Genomic DNA, 22,791 nt, shown 5'->3' on the forward strand with positions numbered 1-22,791 from the left:
GGGATCCGTACCAAAAACGACTAACAGGGGATATTGAATGGATACAAGGAAGAGCATCACGAATGGTCACGGGTTTGTTCGACCCTTGGCAGAGTGTTATGAAGATGCTGAAAGAACAGAAATGGCAGGCGCTTGAAGATAAACGCAAACTATCCCGTGGAAACTTACTTACAATGTTTCTAAGTGTGTTTTTAAGGGATGAATGTAGGAATATGCCGCAACCTCCTATGTATCGCTCCCAAAGACAACGCGAAGACAAGATAAGATTAACTGCAGCTCGCTCAGAGGCATTGAAGCTATCATTCTTCCTGCGCTCCATACGTGAATGGAACGGGTAAAAGCCTTAATTACTACAATGGATCGTACCCTCTGTCAAGTACTCTTTGATAGTATTTGTTACCACAGAAAAAGTGTTCGACGACGTAAAAGTAGTGCAAGAATGAGATCCTCAGAAAGAATGGCATAGACAAAGAAGAATCAAATACAAAGTCTAGAAGAATCGGAAAGGAATAACAAGAATGGATGATGACGAGAAAAGTAATCTGACTAAGAACGGCGTAAAGCAGGGGTCTCCTACCGCTCAACCTGTTCGTCGAATAACCAATGACAAAAATAAAAGAAAGTTTCGAAAGTTAAATTAAATTTCGGAGTTATAGGATATCGGCGAAAAGAGTCTGTGACGATACTGCTGTTTTATGTGAAAGCGAGGAAGAATTTATTTGTTGGATGAAGATTACTGACCAAACTACACAGAAACAGATGTACTGAGGAAGAGTAGAAATGAGATTAACCACAAAATTAAAGTCAGAATTGGGGCTACACATTAGTCGCAACGCTGTTCTACCTCGGAAGCAAAATAACGAACGATGGATGAAGCAAGGAGGAGATAAGCATTACGTTAACACAGACAACGACAGCGTTCCTTGAAAAAAAAAAAAAAAAAAAAAAAAAAAAAAAAAAAAAAAAAAAAAATAGAACTTCAAGAAGTATGAAACATAGGCAGAACACTGAGAAAGGATTTTCTGAGAATGTCTGTTTGGAGAACAGAATTTTAGGGAAGTGAATCACGGGGCGTGGAAAAACGGGGAGAAAAAGAAGAATGTTTTAGAGAAGGATGCTGAAAATTAATTAGACTGATAAGAAATGTTGAAGTTTTCTGCACAATCGGCTAAGAAGAGCTGACAGTAAGGAAGACCAGGAGAATAGGACATGTCTTAAGACATCAGCGAATAACTTCTGTGGTACTAGAGAGTGGGCAGAAAACGGTAGCGGGAGAAAGAGACTGGAATATATCCAACAAATTTTAAGGGCGGAAGTGCTGCTTAGAGATGAAGAGGATGGCACAGGTGGGGAACTAGTGGCGGGCAGCAACAAACGTGTCAGAAAAGTGACAAGCCAAAACAAAAACGCTGTCATACAGCAGTCAACATACGCAATGTAAACGCGCAGATTTGCAGCCACTAATCCGCTTTTGCTACTTGTTGTGTGTAAACACACACACACACACACACACTCACACACACACACACACACACACACACAAAACATGTGCGCACTTTCTATACCATTTTTATCAACGTCGGTATCTACACTAGCATTACATTAAAAAGAGACCATCACAAATTATAAATGCAGTAGTCTTTAGGTGTATCAGTAAGGTTATATACGACGGCAGAAACAGATGTAGTAGTTGAGTTTCGGGGCTGTATCTCTCAGACATCCAAATATGTTACGCTTGTCATCTTCTTCCTTACGGCATTCACACCAGGCCAGTCTGATGTTTCCTGTAGCAGACGTGGCTAAACAAGACGCGTGTCTTAGTCTTCTTGAATCTTGCGTAACGATTTGTGTGTACCTGTGAGAACACATGTTCCTTAGCTAGCATTAATTTATTACCATCGTCATATCTTCTATCCCAATAAGCAGTTCTGAGTGCAACTGGTCCGTATTACGCAGCTCATTATGAAAATTCGGCGTTGCTTTGTATTTCTCGTCGGAAATGTTTCGAAATGTGAAAATCCATGTTGTTACATCAGTGACATAGTCTTCGTTCACGTCTCGAGTGAGGACTGCTTTAGGAAGTCCCTAGATATCCGAAAGGGTTAGGTGGGTGGGAGGGGGAAGAGAGGAGCTAAGGGGTAACAAAGTGGATTTAGTAAACGTTACATCGCTTGATTGTCAGCTTGTTCATGGGAAACTACAGGCTACCGTTTTCTTGTCGTGGCGGCAGGTTTCGCGCAGTTTTGCGGTCTTGGAGATGTGAATCTTTACAGAACATTGTTGAAATTGAGTATATGATCTTTTCCCTGTCGTTTCCTTGCACATCCTTGAATGAGCTACAAAAAGGGCAGTTACAACAGCCGGCACAGTATCGACCCGGTTCCCGCTATAACAGGCCCTTCGCTTTCGCACATCTTTCATCTCAACAGTAAACTGAGCAAGGTGGTGCAGTACACTGGACCAACAATCGAGAGGGCGACGGTTCAAACCCGCCGCCGGCCATCCTGATTTAAATGTACCGTGATTTCCCCAAATCGCTTCGGGCAAATGCCGGAAAGGTTTCTTTAAAAGGGCACGGCCGACTTCCTTCCCCATCCTTCCCTAATCACATGGGACCAACGACGATTTTTTGGTCACCTCCCCCAAATCAACCAACCAGCCAACCAACCTCAACAGTAAGTTTGCATTTAGCCCGTCAAGGCTTGCTGAGACTTCATTCAGTTTTACTCGGCACACCTACTGTAGTAGAGAATGACGAACATGTTCATCCTATATGTGCTGTAGGTGTCTTCACCTGCACTTCACATCTGCCGGCCCAAATAGAGAAGAAATACAAATGTTTGCTCTGATGAGAGGAAGAAATAGTGAAATATTATGGCCTAAATTGTGCCTTGGCCGGCCTGTGTGGCCGTGCGGTTCTAGGCTCATCAGTCTGGGACCGCGCGACCGCTACGGTCGCTGGTTCGAATCCTGCCTCAGGCATGGATGTGTGTGATGTCCTTGGGTTAGTTAGGTTTAAGTAGTTCTAAGTGCTAGGGGACTGATGACCACAGATGTTAAGTCCCATAGTGCTCAGAGCCATTTGAACCATTTTTTTGAAATTGTGTCTTGATCTCCTCAAACCATACAGTTCTTGCACTGCGTGGGGTGCAACCGTGCGCGACATCCAACCAGAGAGTTAGACCAGATACCAAGTCTACACAATAACGTGCCTAATCAGGGAGACAATGGTCATCATGGTTTAATCCTAGGTTGTTAAGACTTGGTTCCCTCGACCAGTTTCATGATTGTTTTCTAAGGTTCCGTGCATCCATATTAATAATAATAGTATTTGGTTTGTTGTTGTTGTTGTGGTCTTCAGTCCAGAGACTGGTTGATGCAGCTCTCCACGCTACTCTATCCTGTGCAAGCTTCTTCACCTCCGAGTAACTACTGCAACCTACATCCTTGTGAATCTCCTGAATATATTCATCTCCTGGTCTCCGTTTACGATTTTTACCCTCCACGCTGCCCTCCAGTACTAAATTGGTGATCCCTTGACGCCTCAGAACATGTCCTACCAACCGATCCCTTGTTCTAGTCAGGTTGTGCCACATACTTCTCTTCTCCCGAATTCTGTTCAGTACCTCCTCATTAGTTACGTGATCTACACATCTAATCTTCAGGATTCCGCTGTAGCACCAGATTTCAAAAGCTTCTATTCTCTTCTTGTCTAAACTGTTTATAGTCCATGTTTCACTTCCATACACGAATACACTCCAATTCAAGTAATTTCAGAAGGGACACTTAAATCTATACTCGATGTTAACAAATTTCTCTTCTTCAGAAACGCATTTCTTGCCAATGCCAGTCTACATTTTATATCCTCCCTATGTCGACCATCATCAGTTATCTTGCTCCCCAAACAGCAAAACTCAGCTACCACTGTAAGTGCCTCATTTCCTAATCTAACTTCCTTAGCTTCACCTGATTTAATTCGACTACATTGCATTATCCTTGTTTTGCTTTTGTTGATGTTCATCTTATATCCTCCTTTCAAGACACTGTCTATTCCGTTCAACTGCTCCTCCAAATCCTCTGCTGTCTCTGACAAATCCGGCTGGAGTGGCCGAGCGGTTCTAGGCGCTACAGTCTGGAACCGCGTGACCACTACGGTCGCAGGTTCGAATCCTGCCTCGGGCATGGATGTGTGTGACGTCCTTAGTTTAGTTGAGTTTAAGTAGTTCTAAGTTCTGGGGGACTGATGACCTCAGATGTTAAGTCCCATAGTGCTCAGAGCCATTTGAACCATTTGTCTCTGACAGAATTACGTCATCGGCAAACCTCAACGTTTTATTTCTTCTCCCTGGATTTTAATACCTACTCCAAATTTTTCTATACTGTCCTTTACTGCTTGCTCAAAACACAGATTGAATAACATCGGGGATAGGCTACAACCCTGTCTCACTCCCTTCCCAACCACTTTCGTGCCACTCGCATTGGGGAGGACGACGTCGCAATCCCGCGTCCGGGCATTCTGATTTAGGTTTTCCTTGATTTCCCTAAATCGCTCCAGGCAAATGCCGGGATGGTTCCTTTCAAAGAGCACGGACGACTTCCTTCCTCTTCCTTCCCTAATCCGATGAGACCGATGACCTCGCTGTCTGGTCTCCTCCCCCAAAAACAACCCAACCAACCAACCTTTCGTGCCCTTCTACTATTGTAACTGCCATCTGGTTTCTGTGCAAACTGTAAATAGCCTATCGCTCCCTGTATTTTACCCCTGCCAGCTTTAGAATTTTAAAGAGAGTTTTCCAGTTTTGGGCATACTGGTGAAATATGCTTAAAGGTATAGCAGTAATCCACCTTCAAAGAAATATTGGCTGGATAACCTTCAAACATTTAAGATACAATAATTTTTGAGTACTTCCTGTCAAATATATTTGGGGTACAACACGTTCTCGGACACAACCAATCATTTGTATCAAAAATGGGCCTTTTGGAATCTTGCTTCGTCTTTTACGAATTGCTGTGAACGCCCATGGGAAGCCCCAATAGTGCCGGCCGCAGTGGCCGAGCGGTTCTAAGCGCTTCAGTCTGGAACCGCGTGACCACTACAGTCGCAAGTTCGAATCCTGCCTCGGACATGGATGTGTGTGATGTCCTTAAGCTAGTTAGGTTTAAGTAGTTCTAAGTTCTGGGGGACTGATGACCTCAGATGTTAAGTCCCATAGAGCTCAGAGCTATTTGAACCATTTTAAGCCCCAATATTTAGCAGAACCCACAGTGATTGACGACCTATTAACACGAAATGACAGAGACTTTTCCACCTGCTAGTTAGCTGCCTGAGACCGGGAACAGCGCTAGGCCCGCGGGCCTCGCGAATTCACGACCAGCGGCTGTAGGTAGAGAGCGACTGGTGACCAGCGGCCCATGTTCATTGGGGAGCGCAGTCGCGGGCAGGCGCGTCACTTCCGCTCATTGTGACGGCCTTACAAGAGACGAGGCGAGTTCGAGTGCGCTGTAAACACGCCGGCTCGGGTGCCAGACGCCGCCGGCTGCTGTTTCGCCACAGGGAAAGCGAACAGTCCACCACACCAGCGCCGCGCGGTGTCAGCAGGCGACACCCGGCTTCTTAAAAGTCCGGCACCGAGGTTCGCGCAAACACCAAAACGTTGCATGTGACTGATAAACTTGACTTCCAGAAAACGATTCAATACAGCTCCACATCGTCGCCTACAAAACAATAGACAACCTAACGGAATTCCGCAGAAATTTGTGGCTGGATTCAGCGTTTTCTAGCAAACATAGCTCGACACAGAGGTTTTTTTTGTGAGTTTTTTTTACTAATTTGATGGACCCAATCACGAATTTCCATACTGTACCAACCTCTTCACGTCAGAGTTGCACTACAGGGTGGTCCATTGATAGTGACCGGGCCAAAAATCTCACGAAATAAGCGTCAAACGAAAAAACTACAAGGATCGAAACTCGTCTAACTGGAAGGGGCAAACCAGATAGCGCTATGGCTGGCCCGCTAGTTGGAGGTCAAACGGATATTAACTGCGTTTTTTAAATAGGAACTCCCATTTTTATTACACATTCGTGTAGTACGTAAAGAAATATGAATGTTTTAGTTGACCACTTTTTTCGCTTTGTGACAGATGGCGCTCTAATAGTCACAAACGTATAAGTATGTGGTATCACGTTAACATTCCCCCAGTGCGGACGGTATTTGCTTCGTGATACATTACCCGTGTTAAAATGAACTGTTTACCAATTGCGAAAAACGTCAATATCCTGTTGATGTATGGCTATTGTGATCAAATGCCCAACGGGCGTGTGCTATGTATGCTGCTCGGTATCATGGACGACATCATCCAAGTGTCCGGACCGTTCGCCGGATAGTTGCGTTATTTAAGGGAACGGGAAGCGTTCAGCCACATGTGAAACGTCAACCACGACCTGCAACAAATGATGGTGCTCAAGTAAGTGTTTTAACTGCTGTCGCGGCTAATCCGCACGTCAGTAGCAGACAAATTGCGCGAGAATCGGGAATCTCAAAAACGTCGGTGTTGAGAATGCTACATCAACATCGATTGCACCCGTACCGTATTTCTATGCACCAGGAATTGCATGGCGACGACTTTGAACGTCGTGTACAGTTCTGCCGCTGGACACAAGAGAAATTACGGGACGATGACAGATTTTTTGCACGCGTTCTATTCAGCGACTAAGCGTCATTCACCCACAGCGGTAACATAAACCTCCATAATATGCACTATTGAGCAACGGAAAATCCATTGTCTTCGACAACATCAGCGACCTTGGCGGATTAATGTATTGTGCGGCATTATGGGAGAAAGGATAATTGGCCCCCATTTTATCGATGGCAATCTAAATGGTGCGCCGGCCGCGGTGGTCTCGCGGTTCTAGGCGCGCAGTCCGGAACCGTGAGACTGCTACGGTCGCAGGTTCGAATCCTGCCTCGGGCATGGATGTGTGTGATGTCCTTAGGTTAGTTAGGTTTAAGTAGTTCTAAGTTCTAGGGGACTAATGACCACAGCAGTTGAGTCCCATAGTGCTCAGAGCCATTTGAATCTAAATGGTGCAATGTATGCTGATTTCCTACGTAATGTTCTACCGATGTTACTACAAGATGTTTCACTGCATGACAGTATGGCGATGTACTTCCAACATGATGGATGTCCGGCACATAGCTCGCGTGCGGTTGAAGCGGTACTGAACAGCAAATTTCATGACAGGCGGATTGGTCGTCGAAGCACCATACCAGGACCCGCACGTTCCCCGGATCTGACGTCCCCGGATTTCTTTCTGTGGGGAAAGTTGAAGGATATTTGCTATCGTGATCCACCGACAACGCCTGACAACATGCGTCAGCGCATTGTCAATGCATGTGCGAACATTACGGAAGGCAAGCTGCTCGCTGTTGAGAGGAATGTCGTTACAGGTATTGCCAAATGCATTGAGGTTGACGGACATCATTTTGAGCATTTATTGCATTAATGTGGTATTTACAGGTAATCACGCTGTAACAGCATGCGTTCTCAGAAATGATAGGTTCACAAAGGTACATGTATCACATTGGAACCACCGAAATAAAATGTTCAAATGTACCTACGTTCTGTATTTTAATTTAAAAAATCCATCTGTTACCAGCTGTTCGTCTAAAATTGTGAGCCATATGTTTGTAACTATTACAGCGCCATCTATCACAAAGCTTAAAAAGTGGTCCAACGAAAACATTTATATGTCTTTACGTACTACACGTATATGTAATAAAAAATGGGGGTTCCTATTTAAAAGAAAAACGCAGTTGATATCCGTTTGACCTATGGCAGCGCCATCTAGCGGGCCAACCATAGCGCCATATGGTTTCCCTCTTCAAGCTAGACAAGTTTAGTTCTTTGTAGTTTTTTCGTTTGACGCTTATTTCGTGAGATATTTGGCCCGGTCACGATCAATGGACCACCCTGTATAGACGAGACGGCTTACAGCGCTGTTGAAGCTTTCGACTGCAAACCGCTAACGGCAGAACAAGGAAACAAAGTCGCGTGAGGTTCTTGGTTGAGGTAGGCCCGTGAAGCTGCCACGTTCAGCCCACTGCAAATGTCACGTAGCGACCTACGTCGACTCATCTACGTCCCCAATTACTTTTTCAATATATTCCAATCTCTGTCTTCCCTACAATTCTTACCATCTACGCTTCCCTGAAGTACCAAGGAAGTTATTCCCTGGTGTCTTAAAACATATCCTGTACTCTTGTCCCTTCTTATTGTCAGTGTTTCCATATGTTCATTTCCTCTTTAGTTCTGCGGAGAACCTCATTTCTTATCTGTTCACTCAATTTCTAGCGTCCGTCTACACCAAAACATCTCAAACGCTTAAATTTGCCCCTCCCTCCTCCTCCTGCCCCCTCCCCTCCAGTCCATGATTCCCTTCCACACACTCCTGCCCTCGATGTCAAAATCGCCTGATGAGAATGTAACTTAAGGGGGGCAGGACGTCACACGGGCCGACTTGGGGCAGGCAAGGCACCACTGATCATTTTACTTTCCACTGTCTATACTTTTGCAAATAAATTCATAAAACCTTGTCAGCATGACCAGGAAGGATTCAGAATTCACACTCTTAGCAGTGGAAGTTCTAAACCATAACGAAGTAATTTTTTTTACGTGTGAAATTTCATCATTTTTTTCAGTTACTAATGGCAGCATTTGTTGCTGTAGGTACACTTTTATTCACAAGTAAGAGAGATTCTTCAATGAATTTTGCACAGCATACAAACCATACTTAAAGGTGTATGAAACTCTAGAATTTTCCAAATCTATTTTAAACTGTGGTAAAAATTGAGGTAATTAACTATAAAATTTGTGTTTTTTCTAAACATGAAGTTTACAATATAACAGTTCATTCGTTTCTTCATAAATTAAATAAATTCTAGAGTTTCATACATCTGTGAGTATGGTATGTATGCTGTGCAAAATTCATCGAAGAATCTCTCTAATCTATGAAGAAAATTGTACCTATAGCAACAAATGATGAAATTTAGCACGTAAAAAAATTTATTTTGTTATGTTTTCGAACTTCCACTGCAATGGGTGTGCATCCTGAATCCTTCCTGGTGATGCTGACAAAGTTTGGTGAATTTATTTGTAAAAGTATAGACACTGGAAATTAAAATGTCTTGTGATGCCTCTCCTGCTCCAGGTCGGCCCGTTTGACGTCCTTAAGGACTGCCCCCGAGTGTCTTTATTGTTGACAACATAAACCGACGGAAATGTAGACAACACCTTCAACGACTATGTTCAATGACGTATTGAGACGCTGAAGTGTTAGTGGAGTCACTATCACGGTCATTGGCAATCAGATGGCGCTCAGGACGCCTCACTGTACCCCGTCTGTTCTGAATGAAATGATAATTAAATCAAGGCCCTAAGCTGCCGACAGGCGTTGATATACATCAACGGGGACAGTTGAAAATGTGTGCCCCGACCGGGACTCGAACCCGGGATCTCCTGCTTACATGGCAGACGCTCTATCCATCTGAGCCACCGAGGGCACAGAGGATAGTGCGACTGCAGGGATTTATTCCGTGCACGCTCCCCGTGAGACCCACATTCCCAGCTTAATGCCCACACACTACATTCGTAGTGCCCCTGCCCATTACACTCATTACTCGGGGCAGACAATCTTACGGAGTCCCGTAAGAGTTCGGGCAATGTGTGTGCATCCGTACAGACAAAGGTCAATGGTCGGTTAGCCTTAACTATGTGAAGATGGTATCTGTTCTTTCGGGCATGTCTTAACGTTTGCTAGTTTGTCTTCCATGTATACCTGTACCTTTCATTAGATTATGCTGAAACTTGACTGTTGTGCAAACGCCCGCAAAGGTGTCTGCGGGGTGCCTACGATCTATACGTATAGAGCTGGAAATGGAGTGACACAGCTTAACTCAGCTACCTCTAGAGCAATTTCAGTCAAATTCTGTATACACGTGACTCATTACTTGCATGATTATTTGCACAGAAACATTGTGGGAGCAATGTAACCCAACCACCCCAAAGTGGGTGGTGGTGGTGGTGGGGAGGGGGGGGGGAGGTATGGGAAGATGTGTAAAAATATTTGGATAACGACCTGTATTAGTATCAAACTGATAGTTTTCAGGGTGGCTAGACTTACTGGTGACTGTCATGGTTCAAAAAATGGCTCTGAGCACTATGTGACTTAACATCTGAGGTCATCAGTCCCCTAGAACTACTTAAACCTAACTAACCTAAAGACATCACACACAGCTATGCTCGAGGCAGGATTCGAACCTGCGACCGTAGCAGCAGCGCGGTTCCGGACTAAAGCGCCCAGAACCGCTCGGTCACAACGGCCGGCTGACTGTCATGATGACGTTCCACTGCTAGTGTTGGGATTGGGAAGGCGGCTGCAAAGATTATTACATATCACCATAGCTTTGCAGCGCCTGAAGGAATTTCTACCAAAGTCGCAATACATATCACTTACCATGTGGAGAAATGTACAGTGACTGCGAGTTTGAAGTGGAAAAGCGTAACATACAAGCACAACTTATGAACGTCTTGAGCAATTTCAACCGAATTGCCGGCCGGAGTGGCCGTGCGGTTCTAGGCGCTGCAGTCTGGAACCGAACGACCGCTACGGTCGCAGGTTCGAATCCTGCCTCGGGCATGGATGTGTGTGATGTCCTTAGGTTAGTTAGGTTTAATTAGTTCTAAGTTCTAGGCGACTGATGACCTCAGAAGTTAAGTCGCATAGTGCTCAGAGCCATTTGACCCATTTGAATCAACCGAATTGGGGTACACATAATTCATTATTTGTATAAAAATACTGTAGGAGTAAGATAGTCCTTCTACCACTAAGGAAGGGAGAGTCGAAGAGAAGGAGTCACATGTATAAATGTCCGAAAACGATCTATCGGTATTTCTTTTCTGCAATTAGTTGACTTCGAATGCTTTTAAAAGTATGTCTCTTATTTGCGTTGTTCAGTGCGTCAAGTACATCATGAGAATTTTCAATGTAGCGAGCCAATAACTTTGTCAATGCATTTAGGGGCCAAAGATCATACCACCGTGGCTCAGTACTACTGATACATTTAACGTACTTTCTGGAAACGCATGGTGTATCACATCGGACAATTAGACAGTCGCCACCCACAGCGCTTGTTTTCGAAACGACAATCAGTTACTGACAGAATCACAATTTTCCTCAAAATTCAGTTGAAACTGCAGCGCAAAAATTGCTAGAGACACGGATAAAATATGTGTGTGTATCGTATGTGACATATGCAAACGCTGGTGAAGGTTAGAGCAGAAAGCTAGTAGGTGATAAAATTAACATCAGACAGAAACTGAAATCTTATCTGCTTGACAACCCGTTCTTTATTTACAAGGACATGTGAATTTGTGATAATGTAATGTAATGTGTGTCTGTGTGTGTGTGTGTGTGTGTGTGTGTGTGTGTGTGTGTGTGTGTCTGAACATATTTATAAATCGGTGTACGAAAATAGCTCACAACAATCACATAATTTGTCACTGACAAAGTGTGTTACACTTGCAGAACTGCCCTGTTCCAAGTCATAGCGTGAACTCGCCAAGAAGTGATGTATGGAACGTGAAAGTGACTCTAGTAACTTTGTGTATGAATCGCTTTCAGAGATGTGCGACTTCCTGTTGTCTAGCAAAGTCGCAGCGTCAGAAGACTGTAGTGAAATATTGGAAGACCTGCGGAGCTTCAACGCTCCACGCATAGAGAGGCAGTTGATCCTGAAAATAAATGATGGTGACGTATTGGCATAAGGTGGCAGAAAGACCTAGCAACGATAAATCACTGGAAACAGTAACAGCCGTAACTCATGTCACTGTAACCGTCGGTAACAGTAAAGTGTAACAAGCACAGTAACCTTGTTAGTAGATGCCAGAATCACAAGGGCAGGCCCATACGTTGATGTAGGTTAAGATCCCAGGTGCAGATATTCACCCTGGTGGGCTTTCGTTTGCGAGTAATTGACAAGAAAAAAAACCTTAGATTTTATGTGACACTCAATAACGCTAAAAAATTTACATTAGCTAATCTGGTTCCGTGGTGTAATCGATAGGATTACAGCTTTGCATGCATCAGGTTTCGGATTCAAATCTCGTCGGGTGTAAAAAGTCTCCTCTTGTTTTTAAACTTTTATCGAAATGACACTGTTCATCATTTATATCCAATTAATTTATTTAAACGTATTTTTTTTAAATCTCAGTCCTTTGTCACATCATTTTAATCAACGTATGAACTTTTTTGTTTGTTTCATTTTTTCCTTCATATAATTCTTCTTCCAAAAAGAATTTTTGTGAATATTAATTTAATTATATTTACCTATTACTTGTAATATTCAGTATTTGAAAATTTCAATCTCTCAGTTGAAAAACAAAAGACGAAATAATATATTTATACTTGTACAATGGTGTGAAAAATGAATTTTTGTCAACAGATGTGCATTTCTTTTTTCCTTTTTTTCGCGGTAATCGTCATACAAACATTTAAGACATGACTTAAATACCTACTGCAGTATGGACAAAATAATGCAGTTGAAAATTTAAATGTAAGATAGGTTTATAAGTAAAACGAAATTCAAACAAAATGAGAAATACGCGTGGATATAATGAACACAATAATGCTGACGATAAAACTGGGTCACGAAACAAAAAAAATTAATACATAAAATTAATTAAAAACACATGAACAACGATTTCGAGTGCAGAAAGAATGATAGAAAGAAAAATGAGAGAAAACGAAGAAGTTGATGTAATGAATAGAATGATATGACAAAACAATGAACTTAAAAACATTACATTTAGATCAATTAATTGAATATAAATGATGTAAAAGTCATCCATTAAGTTTCGGGCATGCAGCCGCGCGAATAAAGATGGCCGGACGATACGCGGCCAAAATATCAGTAGAGGAAATTTTATTCGCGCGGCTGCATGACGCCGCGAGAAGTTGAAGATGTCAAAGTCATTTCGATGAAGATTTAAAAATATAAAAAGACGTTTTGCACCCGACGAGATTCGGACCCATAACTTCCTGCAGGCGGAGCTGTTGCGTTACCCATTACACCACGCAACCAGACTGACTGATGTAACTTTCTTAACGCTATTGAGTGTCACACAAAATATCGAATTTTTTCGTTAATTACTCGCAAACGAGAGCCCACCAGGATGAATGGTTGCAGCGTGTCATACATGGGATCTTACCCTACGTCACCGTATAAATAATTTCAAATAGTCGATCGCACCGCTGGCGATCTCTCCTTGTGAGATTCATTGGAACACTCCAAAGGAAACGTAGTTCACTCACTAAGAAATGGCGTTCAAAATACTCACTCGACCGATTCAGGAGAACAGCGCGTCAGTCTGGGACTATTACCAGGTAAAAGTGATAGAGAAGGTAGAGCGGATCTGAAGAAGAGCAATTCATATCGTTATAGGTTCATACGGTAAGGGCAAAAGGACTGTGGTAATGCTCACCGAAGCACAGTGGCCGACGTTACAACAGAGGGGTTGTGCGCTACGGAGAGAAATGGTTCAAATGGCTCTGAGCACTACGGGACTTAACTTCTGAGGTCATCAGTCCCCTAGAACTCAGAACTACTTAAACCTAACTAACCTAAGGACTACACACACATCCATGCCCGAGGCAGGATTCGAACCTGCGACCGTAACGGTCGCGAGGTTCCAGACTGTAGCGCCTAAACCCACTCGTCCACACCGGTCGGCGCTACGGAGAGGTTTACTGTTAAAATTCCGGCAGCGTACGATTCAAGGAGGGTCATGCAACGCATTACTTTATCCCATATGTATCTCGATAAACGGTAAATTCGGTAAAATCAGAATTCCGAACACTAGTGCGGGCTACAGTCTGGCGCTCGTCCCACGCTCCATTACCTTATGGAACACGACAGGCGGAGAGGGGGCGGGGGGGCGGGGGGGGCGGAGATAGTGGATGTAGCGGACGACTGATAACGGTACCCAAAGTGCCCTTCGCCACACACCAAGGTCGCTTGCTGTGGATATTTGTACATTTAAATGTACTGATTGCTCTGATCTATAATTTTGGCCGTAATTAGTTGACGGAAATGTTTTCGAACTTCACGATCACCTAGGGGCACCTTATTCCTTGAAACGTGCTTAAGCGCTTTATAGTCGATTGGACGAAAATTTTGTTCCTTGTAACATAGTATGAAAAATTTTAGTCTCTGTCCCTTTTAAATACTGCGAATATTGCTTGAAAAAGTGGTGTAGAGTCCTCTGCTCTCAAAAAACTTAGGCGACGATTTTTAAAACTTGGAAAATTGTTAGGTTATACAAAGCATGCCTCTAAGAGAGCTATTTACATTGAAGCTATGTTAAAGGTACGCTTTTATAATTGGTAAGTAAGTAATTTAGTTAATTACAAGGAGTGGCAGTACAGTCCAGAATCTATGTGCGAATCAGGCAAAACAGCCATGAACACTGAGGCAAGCATCCCACCGACCCAACAAGTTGAAGATACCCTTTTGATAAAGCACCGTGGTCTAGTGCGAGAAGAAGTCTGTAACTGCATCTTACACATCCTCGACCGAAAGGAATTTTCGGCACTCATGACCTTCTTTAAGGGCCTGATGCGTGATAATCCCATTTGGAAGTATCAGGACTAAAGGGTGGGTGCTCAAGTGTCTCCCACTTAAATTGGCCAAACGTGTACCAGCCTCCCAGACCGACCGGCGTCTTGTATTGAATCTCGACCAGCACGTTCCGCAACGGTGGTTTCCGACAAATTTGCTGCCCCATACACAGCCTTCATTTTCCGATGGATGTCAACTGGTATGTGTGTTTCGGCAGCTAAGAAAAGAATAACAGCACGCTGATCCTGTTTGGACGCATTTGGTAAAAACATTGCCACAGTTCACGTTTCCCAATTTACCGCACACACGTCTGAAACACACGAATACCACACCAATCCCTTGTTTACAAGTCTGTGCTTACAGACCAACAACAGAGTCGCGTTACGTTGCATATACAGGGTGGCCCATTTATCCTGACAACCCAAAATAACTGTTTGCCCAGATGTAAATTGCAAAACGTTTCAAGCAAATATTCTTTAGCCGTCAGGGGGGACATCAATCAGCATGGTTGCCTTTGTTGTAGCTTTGTTTTTTACAAATATAAGAACAGCGGTATGACTTTTTTAAATGGCACTCTGTGTTTTTCATTCGGTAATTCATTCCCTCTCCTAAACACCTATTCAATAATGTATAACAGTGTGCCATTCACTGAAACACGACGCTATTAACTACATAACACAACACAGACGTTGACGCACCCAGCGCTTAGTGCAGATACTAGGGGTAATGGAACACATCCACGTGCTGGTGTTGACAGGGACAAATGTAAACATAAGTGGAATGTACACCCGTCATTCTGTCAATCATCGTCAGTTCAAGAGTTGTGTGAGTAAAATGTGCAGCAACGAAGAGAAGATAGTAATGCTACTCATCTATGGGGAATGTACACTACTGGCCATTAAATTTGCTACACCAAGAAGAAATGCAGATGATAAACGGGTATACATCGGACAGATATATTATACTAGAACTGACATGTGATTACATTTTCACGCAATTTGGGTTCATACATCCTGAGAATTCAGTACCCAGAACAACCACCTCTGGCCGTAACAACGGCCTTGATACGCCTGGGCATTGAGTCAAACAGAGCTTGGATGGCGTGTACAGGTACAGCTGCCCATGCAGCTTCAACACGATACCACAGTTCATCAAGAGTAGTGACTGGCGTATTGAGACAAGCCAGTTGCTCGGCCACCATTGACCATACGTTTACAATTGGTGAGAGATCTGGAGAATGTGCTGGCCAGGGCAGCAGTCGAACATTTCCTGTATCCAGAAAGGCCGGTTCAGGACCTGCAACATGCGGTCGTGCATTATCCGGCTGAAATGTAGGGTTTCGCAGGGATCGAATGAAGGGTAGAGCCACGGGTCGTAACACATCTGAAATATAACAAAAAATGGTTCAAATGGCTCTGAGCACTATGCGACTTAACTTCTGAGGTCATCAGTCGCCTAGAACTTAGAACTAATTAAACCTAGCTAACCTAAGGACATCACACACATCCATGCCCGAGGCAGGATTCGAACCTGCGACCGTAGCGGTCGCTCGGATCCAGACTGTAGCGCCTAGAACCGCACGTCCACTCCGGCCGGCTGAAATGTAACGTCCACTCACTGTTCAAAGTGCCGTCAATGCGAACAAGAGGTGACCGTGACCTGTAACCAATGACACCCCATACCATCACGCTGGGTGATACGCCAGTATGGCGATGACGAATACACACTTCCAATGTGCGTTCACTGCGATGTCGCCAAACACGGATGCCACTATCATGATGCTGTAAACAGAACCTGGATTCATCCTAAAAAATGACATTTTGCCATTCGTGCACCCAGGTTCGTCGTTGAGTACACCATCGCAGGCGCTCCTGACTGGGGTGCAGCGTCGAGGGTAACCGCAGCCATGGTCTCCGAGCTGATAGTCCATGCTGCTGCAAACGTCGTTTAACTGTTCATGCAAATGGTTGTTGTCTTGCAAACGTCCCCGTCTGTTGACTCAGGGATCGAGACGTGGCTGCACGATCCGTTACAGTGATGTGGATAATATACCTGTCGTCTCCACTGTTAGTGATACGAGGCTGTTGGGAACCAGCACGGCGTTCCGTATTACCCTCCTCACCCACCGATTCCATATTATGCTAACAGTCATTGGATCTCGACCAACGCGAGCAGCAATGTCGCGATACGATAAACCGCAATCTCGATAGGCTAAAATCCGATTTTTATCAAAGTCGGAAACGTGATGGTACGCATTTCTCCTTCTTACACGTGGCATCACAACAACGTTTCACCAGGCAACGCCGGTCAACTGCTATTTGTGTATGAGAAATCGGTTGGAAACTTTCCTCATATCAGCACGTTGTAGGTGTCGCCATCGGCACCAACCTTGTGTGAATGCTAATAATTTGCATATCACAGCATGTTCTTCCTGTTGGTTAAATTTCGCGTCTGTAGCACGTCATCTTTGTGGTGTAGCAATTTTAATGGCCAGTAGTGTATATCGCTCGGCGTTTTTACCGTGTGCTTGTTTCTGCCGGAGCTAATTCTCAGCTCGTATTTCAAACGATTAATGATGCAGCAATTTGTGAAATGCCTTTGACGATGTAGTAGCATACGTGCACCGAGAACCAATGTACACACAAAAGTTTCCTGGCTTTCCTCGTCGACTTCAAGGTTGGAATATCTAGTAAATAAAAGTGTAGCGTCCATGCGGTAAATCGATAGGCCACATTATTATACAACAGTATTTTGACTACATATTTTAGCTACCGCAGAAGGGCGATAACTCGCAGTCGACGTGAGTCGAAGTTAATGTCTTAATCCTGAATTACATCAGCATCTTTACTTTCCCTCGCACTGTTCTGCGCCGAAGAAAGAGTCATGATTATCCGCACTGTGCAGGTGTTTGTACGTCGTTTACAATTGCTAGTACGTTGTATCTGTCATTAATTTGTCATCTTTAAAGAATAACGTGTGAGTTTGAAGAGGGCAGATTAATGCCAACTTCAGTTGTCTTCCTCACTACTTAGAATAAGTTATTTTTGCTAAAATCTCTTTATGTACTGCGTTCATCATGTTCCTACATTTGGCGTTCATAGAGGTATAAGCGTTGTGTTTAACGGGAAAAGTTCTCCATGCACAGTTCTACAACAGCCGCAACATGATGGATGCATGACTTTGCCGAAATACGTCCGGAAACAGAAGAAAAAATCCGCACACTGCTTTAAAGCGGTTTCGAACAAGTTATGCTTCTACTCGCACCTGGTTCTTAACTGAACGTAAACACAGGTGAGATGTTGCAGGCTGTTCATTACCTGTGCGTCACGCATCGCACATGTGGTGATGTATGCTTATTGAGGGGTCTGTGCTGCGCAGTATTTCAAACGCGTGAACCGGAGTCAAACGCTGGCAGTCACGTCTCCGTCTGCCTGTGCTCGTGTGAGCACCTCCACCCTACTGCAGTAATCACTGTTATTGTCCCACGAGGCGTCCTTGTTCGTGCGCCCTTTCGTATTCCATTCACGTCTCGGGTGATTACTGTCTACACTCGTCGGTACGTGTTTTACAAATCAGTTCGCACGAGTACCGGATTTATGTGCTGCCTCATCGAAAGCCTACCGAGCACAGACTATTGATTCAGAGTAAACCAAAGAAAGACGGAAGTAATGAGGTACAGCAGAAATGAGATCAGTGATACACCTAACGTCAAAATTGGGGACAACGTAGCACATACAGGAAAGGTATTGCATGTAAAATTAAGTTCTTTCTGGCATTTTACTATGTGTGGCGGAGCGTGTCTTAGGTATCACCAGCATTTTCACCCTTCTCAATGACTGGCTCATGAGAAGAACAACTGTCGACAAACTTCCGTGCGACCTCTAATTTCTCTGATTCGTCGTGGTCATTTCACGAGACACATGTGGGAGGGAGTAATACGACGCCCAGCTGTTCTTCGAACGTACCTGATCTCGGACTTCCAACATTAAGTATTTCCTCGATGTCCGACATCTCCTTTGTAGCGACTGCCACTGGAATTTGTGGATCATCTCCGTAATGTTCTCTCGCCAACTAAACGATCCAGTGACGAAATCTACCGCCCTTCGTTGGATTCTCTCTCTCTCTCTCTCTCTCTCTCTCTCTCTCTCTCTCTCTCTCTCTCTCTCTCCTAGTCATAGTGATAAGCAGTATAGAAGAATCGATCTAACAAGTGTTTTGAAAGCCACTTGTTCCGTGGGTGAATTACATTTCCTTCCAATGAATCTCTTTTCCTAAAATTTGTTTTATGTGGTCATTCCATTGCAGACGGCTTCGACTGGTACATTCTAGGTATTTCACTGCTGCTATTCTTTTCCGCCAATAGCGCAATTCAGTGGTTTCCAACCTTTCTGAGACCTTACACTTGAGTGCAGAGTGTAATCAGGTATTAGCTAGTACCGCCCCCCCTCCCCCAACATCATTAACATTAGCAACTAACTAAAGTTAAGATTCAAAGAGGATTTGCTCAAAACACTTTTATTTGTAAAATGATGAAAGATAAGTGATATTAAGTTTATGTGGGATTTTGTAAGTAATCCACCCAGTAATGAATCAATTGGTACTTCTAATTTCTAACTTCTTTAAAAAAAATTTTACAGAATGATGAAGCAATTCTCAGTGCATCGCGAGTCCCCCTGTTCGTCAGAAAAGATATCTAACTATCCACACTTATGGTAGACACTTGTTACAGAATGTTCTTTCTCTGCACCACTACCCTGCCTAACGGCACTTGCTTCACCCACACCATACACCTCCATTTAAAATCATCAGAATTAATAAGTACTCACTAAATATACTGTTAATTCGTTTCCGGGCTTCTTATCCATCAAATGGTAGAAATTGGAAGACTTCAAGCTGCCTGTGGTTCCTCTATGACCACTGCTACTGCTACTACTACTATTACTACTACTACCACAACCATTAATAATAATAATAGATGACGATCAATTTCGCTTTGGGAAAGGTAAAGGCACCAGAGAGGCAATTGTAGTAAGGAGGAAAAAGTGCCGGCCAGTGTGGCCACGCGGTTAAAGGCGCTACGGTCGCAGGTTCGAATCCTGCCTCGGGCATGGATGTGTGTGATGTCCTTAGGTTAGTTAGGTTTAAGTAGTTCTAACTTCTAGGGGACTGATGACCTCAGATGTTAAGTCCCATAGTGCTCAGAGCCATTTTTGAGGAAAAAGTCTCTGCGATCCAGGCTGTCATCATGGCAGTCCAACGTGTGACAAAACGCTACACTGCGGAGAGACTGGGCACGTCTCAGGAACGCGATGGACACATCATAAAAGTTGTACCTGACATTCCCAGGTCCTCATGTCGACGGATCCCAAGAATGTAGACAGCAAAAGACAAACGCCAGAGACATGTCATGTCTACCAAAAACTTGACCCTTTTGAGGCAAATCTTGTGACATCACTCAAATGTTTTGTGGCAATGGATGAAGTGTGGGTTCACCGCTTTCAACCCGAATCTAAAGTTCAAGTCAGTCACGTCAGCTGTCAAGGTGATCTCTGCCTTTTGGTAGTTGAGAGCTATTATCCTGGATGAACACGCCAAAAAAGGGGAACAGTGACTGGGGCATGTGAAGCGTATTATGCTGCTCAACTAATGCGTTTGCGGGAAAACACCGAAGTCAAATGCGTCGGGATACTGACAAAAGGAGTGGTCTTTCATCAGGACAAGGCGCCCGCGCACACATCCGTCATTGCATTGTCTGCCATCGAGTATTAGGTCTCTGGACTGATTCGGCACCGACTTTGTTCACCCGATTTGGTGCCCTCTGACTTGCATCTCTTCTCTAAACTCGAGAAACACCTAGCTGGAACCCATTTTCGATCAGATGATGGTTGGTTGATTTGGGGAAGGGGACCAAACAGCGAGGCCATCGGTCACATCAGATTAGGGAAGGGTGGGGAAGGAAGTCTGAAGTGCCCTTTCAAAGGAACCGTCCCAGCATTTGCCTGAAGCGATTTAGGGAAATCACAGGCCGGACTCGGGTTTCAACTGTCATCCTCCCGAGTGCGAGTCCGATGGGCTAGCCACTGCACCATCTCGCTCGGTGATCAGATGATGACGTCATGGCTGCGGTGGAGGGCTTTTTTGCCAAGTAGGAAGACATTTTCTACAAAGAGGGTGGAATGGGCCTGCAGTATCGTTGGTGAAAGTGTGCTGCTGTAAAAGGGGACTACGTCGAAAAATAGCAGTAAACATATGGAAGCTCTAAAACTTCCTGGCAGATTAAAACTGTGTGACTCGAACTCGGGACCCTTGCCTTTCGCGGGCAGGTGCTCTACCACCAGAGCTACCCAAGCACGACTCACGCCCCGTCCTCACAGCTCCACTTCTGCCAGTATCCTGTCTCCTACCATCCAAACTTTACAGAAGCTCTCCTGCGAACCTTGCCCGCGAAAGGCAAAGGTCCCGAGTTCGAGTCTCGGTCCGGCACACAGTTTTTACCTACCAGGAAGTTTCATATCAGCGCACACTCCACTGCAGAGTGAAAATCTCATTCTGGATATGGAAGCTCTATTAGGTGGGTCGAGAACTTTTCGGTCATCCCTCATCCTACAGATACTTGAGTACGTTGGGTGTCCGAGTCCCTACACAACAGACTTTCTTCTCTATTTGTCCGAACTGACGCCACAGAAAGCAGGATTTATCACACTACGATGCGGCCAGGAACGATGCGACACTGCTGCAACCACGAGTGTTATCGTCAGGTGAGCAGACCGTGTTGCTGGGCTGGCGGGCTGGCCTCTGGCGCCACCTGGCGCGCTGCTGCCCCTAATTGGCTATCGCCGTAATCGCGGCATGGGCGGCGGTGCCTGTAACTAGCAATAGGCCACCGTTATCGGACGGCGATTGGCCCTCCCATCTGCCGCCGCCCCCGCCACCCTCGCCGCCCACGCTCAAAATGAACCGCCGTTCACGCCACCTGGGGAATGAGGCGGCCTGGACGGCCGGCATTGTCAGCACTCGTCGACGGCTGGGTTGACGGCGCCGCAACCCCCGCACAGCCCCGCGGATCGCCCTGGCTGCACGTGCCTGACACGTGCTGTTCGCTGCCATCTCTGTAAAGCCCGTCACTGGACTCTCACATGTAGTATATCGAGAGGATGTAACTATGGAAAAATGTACTAAAATGCAGGAGGATCTGCAACGAATTGACGCATGGTGCAGGGAATGGCAATTGAATCTCATTGTAGACAAGTGTAATGTGGACAGCACAGGCAAGGCCTTGCGTTATCTTGTTGAAAGATAGGAGACTAGAAATCTACTCTGTAGGAATCAGCATGGGTTTCGAAAAAGACGAAGCCGGCTTCGGTGGCCGTGCGGTTCTAGGCGCTTCAGTGCGGAACCCCGCGACTGCTACGGTCGCAAGTTCGAATCCTGCCTTGGGCATGGATGTGTGTGGTGTCCTTAGGTTAGTTAGGTTTAAGTAGTTCTAAGTTCTAGGGGACTGATGACCTCAATTATTAAGTCCCATAGTACTCAGAGCCATTTGAACCATTTTTGAAAAAGACGATCGTGTGAAACCCATCTCGCGCTATTCGTTCACGAGACTCGGAGGGCCACAGACGCGAGTTCCCAGGTAGGTGCCGCGTTTCTTGACTTCCGCAAGGCGTTCGATACAGTTCCCCACAGTCGTTTAATCAACAAAGTAAGAGCATATGGACTATCAGACCAATTGTGTGATTGGATTGAAGAGTTCCTAGATAACAGAACGCAGCATGTCTTTCTCAATGGAGAGTAGTCTTCCGAAGTAAGAGTGATTTTAGGTGTGCCGCAGGGGAGTGTCGTAGGACCGTTGCTATTCACAATATACATAAATGATCTTGTGGATAACATCGGAAGTTCACTGAAACTTTTTGCGGATGATGCTATGGTATATCGAGAGGTTGTAACAATGGAAAATTGTACTGAAATGCAGGAGGACCTGCAACGCATTGACGCGTGGTGCTGGGAATGGCAATTGAATCTCAATGTAGACAAGTGTAATGTGATGCGAATACATACAAAGAAAGATCCTTTATCATTTAGCTACAATATAGCAGGTCAGCAAGTGGAAGCGGTTA

The 22,791-nt window shown here is 44.7% G+C and overlaps 1 long non-coding RNA gene and 1 other non-coding gene across 2 annotated transcripts in view; both read right to left on the bottom strand.

Annotated features, from left to right (window-relative positions):
- The window catches only part of LOC124801623, a 521,303-nt gene that overhangs the window by 134,196 nt on the left and 364,316 nt on the right, over positions 1-22,791 (bottom strand). The window lies entirely within an intron of this gene.
- Trnat-ugu lies at positions 9,488-9,562 on the bottom strand. Its single transcript has one exon. It is a non-coding gene; the product is annotated as a tRNA-Thr (tRNA).

Source organism: Schistocerca piceifrons, chromosome 1 (assembly GCF_021461385.2).
Source record: "Schistocerca piceifrons isolate TAMUIC-IGC-003096 chromosome 1, iqSchPice1.1, whole genome shotgun sequence".
Taxonomy (NCBI): domain Eukaryota; kingdom Metazoa; phylum Arthropoda; class Insecta; order Orthoptera; family Acrididae; genus Schistocerca; species Schistocerca piceifrons.